The sequence below is a fragment of the Saccopteryx leptura genome, chromosome X (genome assembly GCF_036850995.1).
Source record: "Saccopteryx leptura isolate mSacLep1 chromosome X, mSacLep1_pri_phased_curated, whole genome shotgun sequence".
In the NCBI taxonomy this organism is placed as follows: domain Eukaryota; kingdom Metazoa; phylum Chordata; class Mammalia; order Chiroptera; family Emballonuridae; genus Saccopteryx; species Saccopteryx leptura.
Window position 1 is genome coordinate 34055957 of NC_089516.1, and position 9180 is coordinate 34065136.

Below are 9180 nucleotides of genomic sequence, written 5' to 3' on the forward strand. Positions count from 1 at the left end.
GAATCCAGGAGTTTACATTGCAGCTTGGAGATGATGTTGTTCCCTTTAAACACAGCCTTAATTTAAATTTTATGTAAACTCTACCCTTCCTCCAAATTCTATAATGACTCTCTTTTTCTTCATTTGATGAGATGCCCCATGGTTCCTCTGGGGTGATCACCTTTTTTTTTTTTTTTTTTTAAATGTATTCACTTTAGCGAGAAGAGAGAGACAGAAGAGAGGGAGGAGCAAGAAGCATCAATTCCCATATGTGTCTTGAACAGACAAGTGCAGGGTTTCAAACCGGTGACCTCAGCATTCCAGGTCGACACTTTATCCATTGCAACACCACAGGTCAGGCCTGGGGTGATCTTTCTCATTGCAGTGGGTCAATGAACCTGATTTTGTTACACTACAAGTTTGTCTTTGGTAGTCTCATTGGGCTAACAGTGTAAAACTATTTCCACAGATGCTTTGGAAGTAGACAATGAGATTCCATAAATCAGAGTAAAACATTTTATTACAGCATGCAAACTAGTAAGAGCATCTGCATGGTGGTGCCAGTTCCTTTGCCCTCAAGTCTCATGAGGTTGTGACAGACTACACACATAGTAGATTGTGTCATAGCTGAGGAACCTAGGGCATGTTTTATAGCAAGCATTAAATAAGTCAGTCCCCTTTCCATGGGGAGTAAACAGTCACATCATAGTCATCTTTGGTCACCTTGACCAACTTATTTATATATGTGATTCTGTAAAAACTACTCTGTATCAGGGGATGGTTAGGTCTTAGAGGGGCCTTCCCAAGGCCATGCAAAGATGCTTGAGACTGTGGTGGACCACCTCTCCTATAATCCAATGGAAAGATTTCTGTAGAATTCATTTTTACTTCCAAAAATTTAGCCCCTTCTTTCTAAAGATTTTTGAAAATGATTCAGTGAGCCAAATGGGAAGGAAACTCCCAATTCTAAGTTAAAAACAAAGGTTAGAAAACAATGCTCCGTAAGAAAATATGAATTATAATTTTGCTTTTTATTTTATATTTATGAAGGTTGCCAAAATTCTTTCCTATGAATGTTATGAAAATATCATTGAATTAGGTACTGTTGAGGGATAAATAGTGGTTTACAGCATATTCACTAATCTAGGGTCCAAGATAAGATTGCCAAAAATTATGAGGATGTTAATTCCTCAGTAATTTCACTTATATATGTTTTCTCAATTTTTCAGTTTTATATTGTTGCCAAACCAAACAACCAGAAAAATATTTGTTGTATTGGATCCTAGACTATAGTGAGTCCAAACTATTTGACTTTGAGGGCCACCAAGATATTAAAATACATGTGGATGAACCCATATCTTGAAATCTGATATTAGATTAAGCTTTTATCATTTCTTGGAATCATTGTACAACCATTTTTTTTCACAGCAGAAAATTTAGGCTACATTGCTTTATATTTGGCAGCAAAGTAACAGTTATGTCATGCTGATTTTCCATATCAGTCAGTTATTTCCTCTATGAATGTTGCATTCAATTATTCTGATATTATAGGTCATTATTTATGTTAAAGCCTTTTCTCTTTGACAACAGAACACTTTTCCAGACAGAACAAGTAATAAGTAGATATAAGAGACCATGCAGAGACTGACCAGGCGGTGGCGCAGTGGATAGAGCATCAGACTGCGATGCAGAGGACCCAGGCTCAAGACCCCTGAGGTCACCAGCTTGAGCACGGGCTCATCTGGCTTGAGCAAGGCTCACCAGCTTGGACCCAAGGTCGCTGGCTCGAGCAAGGGGTCACTTGGTCTGCTGTAGCCCCACGGTCAAGGCATATGTGAGAGAGCAATCAATGAACAACTAAGGTGTCACAACGAAAAACTGATGATTGATGCTTCTCATCTCTCTCCCTATCCTGTCTGTCTGTCCCTATCTATCCCTCTCTCTGACTCTTTCTTTCTCTGTAAAAAAAAAAAAAAAAAAAAAAGGAGAGAGAGAGAGAGAGAGACCATGCAGAATCCTGTATTGATGAATAGTGGCACTGAACACTAAACTCATCTGTCTCTGGTATGTAGTTGTCACGGCCCATTTACAGACTTTTCCAGCTCTAGATTGACCTCAGCCAAATAGTAGATTAGGATTCAAATTCTTTGGGCCTGGGCATTGATTTAAGAAAAATAGAATAAATGAAACTCCTCCTGAGTAAAAGCTAGTTCTATTTTATTTAAAAATACTCAAAGCCAAAATATCTCCCATTGTAGGAGCTAGGAATGATTTTGGCTGCAAGAACATAAGGTGCCTAACAGTGGATAGAAATTCATTTTTCTCACATAATAAGGTGTCTGGAGATTAGGGTCCTCTGCTTTATAACTTCATGGTCACAAGGTAGTTTCTGTAACTCCAAACATGGCATGAAGTAGAGAAAAATGCTCCCAGGGTATTTGTCCTTTCCATTATAAAGCAAAACTCTACCAGAAGTGCTTCCACAGATTTCCGCTTATATATCATAGATCATCAGTCAGACTGAAGCATGGCCACTACTGGCTGCAAGGGAGAGTGTGGGAAACCAAGGCTTATCGTAGCCTCTAGAAAAAATGGGTACAAACATTGGATTAGCCTCCCAACATATGTGAAACATGTGTAGCTTCAGTGCTATTCACTTCAGTGGGACACAGGGTAACAAAAGTAAGGAGGAAATCAAAGAAGTTCTGTCTGCCAGGATTCATAATTTTTTTTCATTTACTTTGCCAAAATATAAATCAGAGCCAATGTTCAAGCTTTATTTGCTAACATTTCCTTTAGTGTACTGTATGATCTGACCCAATTTAATGTCCTGCCTCCATGCATTTGATTATGCTGTTAGCTCACCCTAAGTAGACCTCTTTTCCCATTTCTACATATTAAACATTTTTTGTTCTTCACAACCTAGTTCAAATATTATGTCTCTCATGAAATGTTCCCTAATCTTCCCAACTGGAAATGATCTGTGAGCTCCCAAGATACATTATTATTGTCTGAAATAATAATAATTTCTGTGCTTTACATAGGATATCTCAATCTTCACAACCACCCAATGAGACAGGTACTATTGTTATTTCCATTCTATAGTTGTTGAAACTAAAGCTTAGAAAAATTAAGTAATTGGTCAAGAGCACACAGCTTGTATGTTCTAGAAGATTCAACCCCAGCTGCATCTGATGCCAAAATCCATTCTCTTAACCCTGTTATCATATTGCTTTTGCTCTATGCCCATTCGCTGAAAGAGGGCCAACTAAGATAAGAACAGTGTCTTATTCACTCTAACTTGCCTCCCCTCCTTTACTCACCCACTGCCTTGGAATTCAGAGTGCTCAAAAAGTTATTAAAGGCCCTGGCCGGTTGGCTCAATGGTAGAGCGTTGGCCTGGCATGCAGAAGTCCCGGGTTCGAGTCCCGGCCAGGGCACACAGGAGAAGCACCCATCTGCTTCTCTACCCCTCCCCCTCTCCTTCCTCTCTGTCTCTCTCTTCCCCTCCCGTAGCGAGGCTCCATTGGAGCAAAAGATGGCCCGGGTGCTGGGGATGGCTCCTTGGCCTCTGCCCCAGGCGCTAGAGTGGCTCTGGTTGCAACAGAGTGATGCCCCGGAGGGGCAGAGCATCGCCCCCTGGTGGGCAGAGCATCGCCCCCTGGTGGGCGTGCCGGGTGGATCCCGGTCGGGCGCATGCGGGAGTCTGTCTGACTGTCTCTCCCTGTTTCCAGCTTCAGAAAAAAAAATACAAAAAAAAAAGTTATTAAATAAATTAGTAAAGCTGAAGGCGTTGTCAATATGGCAGCAATACAGTACACAAGAAGGAGATTAGAAATCAGACTTTGTGGGTTCAAATATTGACTTATTTGAGCAAGTTATTTACCAACCCTAAACCACAATTTTCTCACCAGTAAAGGAGGAACAATGACCATTTCCCTGTCCTGTAAAGTTATTTATTCGTTTTAAATGAAATAATACATATAAAATCTCCAACTTACAATGGTTTAACTATGAGTTTTCGATTTTACAGTGATGCAAAAGTGATATGCATTCAGTAAAAACTGTACTTCGAATTTTGAATTTTGTTCTTTTCCTGGGCTAGCAATATGTGGTAGGATAGTCTCTTTCTCTTTTTTTAAAAAAAAATTTACTTACTGACTTTAGAGCGAAAGGAAGGGAGATAGAGACGACCATCTACCTGTTTCTGTGGGTGCCCTGACCGGGGTCGAACTGGCAATCTTTGAGTAGTGGGGTGATGCCCTCACTAACTGGGTCGTCCAGTCCAGGCAGTCTAGTTTCTTGTGATGCTGGGAACTGCAGCAAGCCACGGGCCTCAATTAGACACATGATCACCGGGGTAAACAACTGATTGCTCTACAGCAGGGGTAGTCAACCTTTTTATACCTACCGCCCACTTTTGTATCTCTGTTAGTAGTAAAATTTTCTAACCACCCACCGGTTCCACAGTAATGGTGATTTATAAAGTAGGGAAGTAACTTTACTTTATAAAATTTATAAAGCAGAGTTACAGCAAGTTAAAGCATATAATAATAATTACTTACCAAATATTTATGTTGGATTTTCGCTAAGTTTGGCAGAATAAATCTTTATAAAACAACTTACTATAGTTAAGTCTATCTTTTTATTTATACTTTGGTTGCTCCGCTACCGCCCACCATGAAAGCGGGAATGCCCACTAGTGGGCGGTAGGGACCAGGTTGACTACCACTGCTTTACAGCAACAATTTTCAACTTTTTTCATTTCATAGCATGCATAAACTAATTACTAAAATTCTGCAGCACACCAGAAAAAAACATTTTTTTTTTCTGATCTGACAAAACATAGGTATAATTTTGATTCATTCACTTTGGACAGCTATTATTGTGTTGGCTGTTGTCATTTTTTTATTCGACAATCTAAGGGAAAAGAGATTAGTGCCCCTGACTAATCAGATATAACATGTTTGTTTGTTTTTTCTTTTTGTATTTTTCTGAAGTTGAAAACAGGGAGGCAGTCAAACAGACTCCCGCATTCGCCCGACCGGGATCCACCCGGCATGCCCACCAGGGGGTGATGCTCCGTCCATCTGGGGCGTTGCTCTGTTGCAACCAGAGCCACTCTAGCGCCTGAGGCAGAGGCCACGGAACCATCCTCAGCACCCAGGCCAACTTTGCTCCAATGGAGCCCTGGCTGTGGGAGGGGAAGAGAGAGACAGAGAGGAAGGAGAGGGGAAGGGGTGGAGAAGCAGATGGGCGCCTCTCCTTTGTGCCCTGGCTGGGAATCGAGCCCAGGACTCCTGCACATCAGGCCGATGCTCTACCATTGAGCCAACTGGCCAGGGCCCAGGTATTACATGTTTTAAAAATTATTGCAGCACACTGATTGAAAATTGCTGCTCTGCAGTGTACTATGTTGCCAGCATTTTTTAGATATTGTGTTTTGTGTTTTCACATCCCATCATGTCTGCAAAATGCCCATCTGTGTCTTCTGCTTCTGGTGAGATTAGGAAGAGGAAGGCAATTATGTTTAAAACAGAATTTGGCACAAAAATAACTTTAATAAATGTTAGCTATCATTACTTTTTCAGTAACCCTTTTTTAAGTTGAGAGTAAAGATCCTAAGAATAGAAGGACCATTTTCTGATAGGCCTACCTAACTGGCCATAATATAAATGTGCTACAAATAATTTATTGAATAATTTGGTTTGTTTCATACAGTTGTTCCTGTTACATTATTTAAATTTATATTTCAAAAACATGTAACTTTAATAAGTATCTATATCTTTTTCTTTAACTCCACACCCTACCCCAACAAAATACGAACCTTAACATGCATTGTTTTCTCTTCAGCCTGTGTCCCTCACTCACATGTTGAGATCACCTGGGAAATCACTGGGACTGTTGTTTGGTTTTTTCCAGTAACATTTACTTAGATTTGTTTTGTTTTTTATTCTTTCTTGACTAATAATTTTTTTTTTACAGAGACAGAGTCAGAGAGAGGGATAGATAAGGACAGACAGACAGGAACAGAGAGAGATGAGAAGCATCAATCATCAGTTTTTCATTGCAATCAGTTGTTCATTGATTGCTTTCTCATATGTGCCTTGATCACGGGGCTACAGCAGACCCAGTAACCCATTGCTCAAGCCAGCGACCTTGGGTCCAAGCTGGTGAGCTTTGCTCAAACCAAATGAACCCACGCTCAGGCTGGCGACCTCGGGGTCTTGAACCTGGGTCCTCTGCATCCCAGTCTGATGCTCTATCCACTGCGCCACCGCCTGGTCAGGCTTGACTAATTTTTATTTTGCCATAGTATGTCTTCAAATAATTCTTTCAAAAATAGCTTACGTATCTAGACACTGAGAAATTTTGCAGTTGTCGGGGTCTGGATAGAACAATTTAGAGGTGCTAAACAAAAATATTTTGCTTAGCCCTCTAATTTGAATGCCAGTGAGGCTTGGTATAAAATTATAGGATCAAAAACAATTTGTCCTCAGAACTTTCAAGATACTGTCTTATAGTATCCATTGGTGCAAATTTAATCTCATTTCTTTGCAAGTACCCAGTTTATTTTTTCTCTGAATGCTTTTAGCATTTTCTCTAAATTATAAGATCAAATTTTTACCATAATGTATGTAGGTAAAGGATTTTGTAAAAATAAATCCATCTGTGCACTTGGTGCCACCTAGTTGCCTGAAGACTGGTGTCTCTTTTGAGGTCTGATGACATTTATTTCTTTATTCCTTTTGTTCCATTATCTTGTTTTAATTTTTTTTTTAATTTTTTTTTCTCGTATCCTTCCGAAGCTGGAAACAGGGAGAGACAGTCAGACAGACTCCCGCATGCGCCCAACCGGGATCCACCCGGCACGCCCACCAGGGGGCGACACTCTACCCACCAGAGGGCGATTCTCTGCCCCTCCGGGGTGTCGCTCTGTTGCGACCAGAGCCACTACAGCGCCTGGGGCAGAGGCCAAGGAGCCATCCCCAGCGCCCGGGCCATCTTTGCTCCAATGGAGCCTCACTGCGGGAGGGGAAGAGAGAGACAGAGAGGAAGGAGAGGGGGAGGGGTGGAGAAGCAGACGGGTGCCTCTCCTGTGTGCCCTGGCCGGGAATCGAACCCGGGACTTCTGCACGCCAGGCTGACGCTCTACCACTGAGCCAACCAGCCAGGGCCTATTATCTTGTTTTATTCATGAAGGATCACTATCATGTGGATGTTTTAACTTCTGTATCCATCTTCCATGTCTCTTGATGTGTCTCTTATACTTTTCATTTCTTTGTTCATACGCACTGTGTTCTAGAAATATTTCCTGGCTCTGTCTTCATCTGTATTTAAGGCTCAAGTGAAGCCAGCATACAGCGTCAGGACATATTGTTTCGAGTCTTACTGGTTAGGTGTATATTCTCATTGTTCGATACTTGTGCCATACTAGTCAGTAATTATTTTTAATATTATTCCTAGACATGTTGGTTATTCTTTTTAACACATCTCTTGAGCTTTTTATTTCAATGATCATATATTTCATTTCTAAAATATATTTTTTCCCTTATGCATTTTTCCCTAGAACAACTCTGGGGATATGAATTCTAAAGTTTTCCTTGACTTGCTGTGTTAACTGTTTCTTCCATATGGGTAGTTTGCTAACTTTCTTTTATGGCTGCTCTTGGTTTTGTTCTTATATTTCTTTGAGGTACTTTATTATTTTGTCTACGGATTTTTGCTCCTGTAATGGATTTGGCATTGTGAGCAATGAGAGGTTCTGGATAGGTTTCAATTATCTAAATTAATCTGTGATGTAATTCTTGCAGTTCACCTGCCACAGAGGCGTGGGACTATCTTTACAAGCAGGCAGTGCTGTATGGGGGGGGGGGGTGTTTGTTTTGTTTTTCCACTGATTTGAGAAAGAGAAGCATCAGCTTATCATTCTACTTAGTTGTTCCATTTAGTTAGGAACTCATAGATTGCTTCTCTGACCAGGGATCAAACCTGTGACTTCAGCATGCCAGGACTATGCTCTATCCACTGAGACACCCAGCCAGGGCCTGTATGGGAGGTTTTGAGGGGAGAGACTATCCCTGCAAAATCAAAATCCAAGAGATAGGCCTTGTTTGGGTTTGAAGTTCAAATATATACTACCCACATGGTTCCCTAGTCCCACACAATAGAATCAGCATAAAAAATTGGTCCTGATCCCATGATACCGCCTCAAAAACCCAGTGTGCTCATTGTCAGCTTGCTGCCTCTCAGCTCTAAATCCACCTTTCTTTGCCCTGCTTTGTGATACTGGACCTCCTAAACATTTCTTCTCTGTCAGATGGTGTAATGTCAGGCTTTGTCAAGTGAGGGTGCTAGAGGAACAGTGCAAAGCATAGCAGAGTCAGGAGCTCTTTCTGGTCTGGTGGGGGGTTTTTTTGTGTGTGTTTGTTTTATTTGGTTTGGTTTGATTTTTCTCTGAATCAATGGTACAACTGTCAGTGTGCAGAACACCAAGTGGTGCCTACCGTTCAGCAATTTTCACCAAATTCCTAGCAGGTGGCCTCTTTGCCAGCAGTGTGCAAAAGACTCGGTGGCATCTCCCCCACTCACATACACACACAGTGAGCTTCCCTGATACCCAGCCAGGCAGCTCCCTTCTCTCCAGCCCAAGCTCACTAGTCCCAACTCACCAGCACCCTGGTGAGCAGCTCACTGATCCCCAGCAATGGCCTGAGAGTTGTGGACCAACTCTGATGTGTTACACCTTAGAAGACTTTTCTACCATCCAGTGGGCTGCAACCCACCTTCTCTGATAAGGTCTAAGTCTAAGCCTGGGGGTTGGGGAAGAGGCAGTGCTCTTTTAAGGTGTTTTTTTTTTCTTTTTCTTTTTTTTTGTATTTTTCTGAAGCTGGAAACAGGGAGAGATAGTCAGACAAACTCCCGCATGCGCCCAACCGGGATCCACCCGGGGGGGGGGGCGACGCTCTGCCCACCAGGGGGCGATGCTCTGCCCCTCCGGGGGGTCGCTCTGCCGCGACCAGAGCCACTCTAGCGCCTGGGGCAGAGGCCAAGGAGCCATCCCCAGCGCCCGGGCCATCTTTGCTCCAATGGAGCCTCTGCTACGGGAAGGGAAGAGAGAGACAGAGAGGAAGGAGAGGGGGAGGGGTGGAGAAGCAGATGGGCGCTTCTCCTGTGTGCCCTGGCTGGGAATCGAACCCG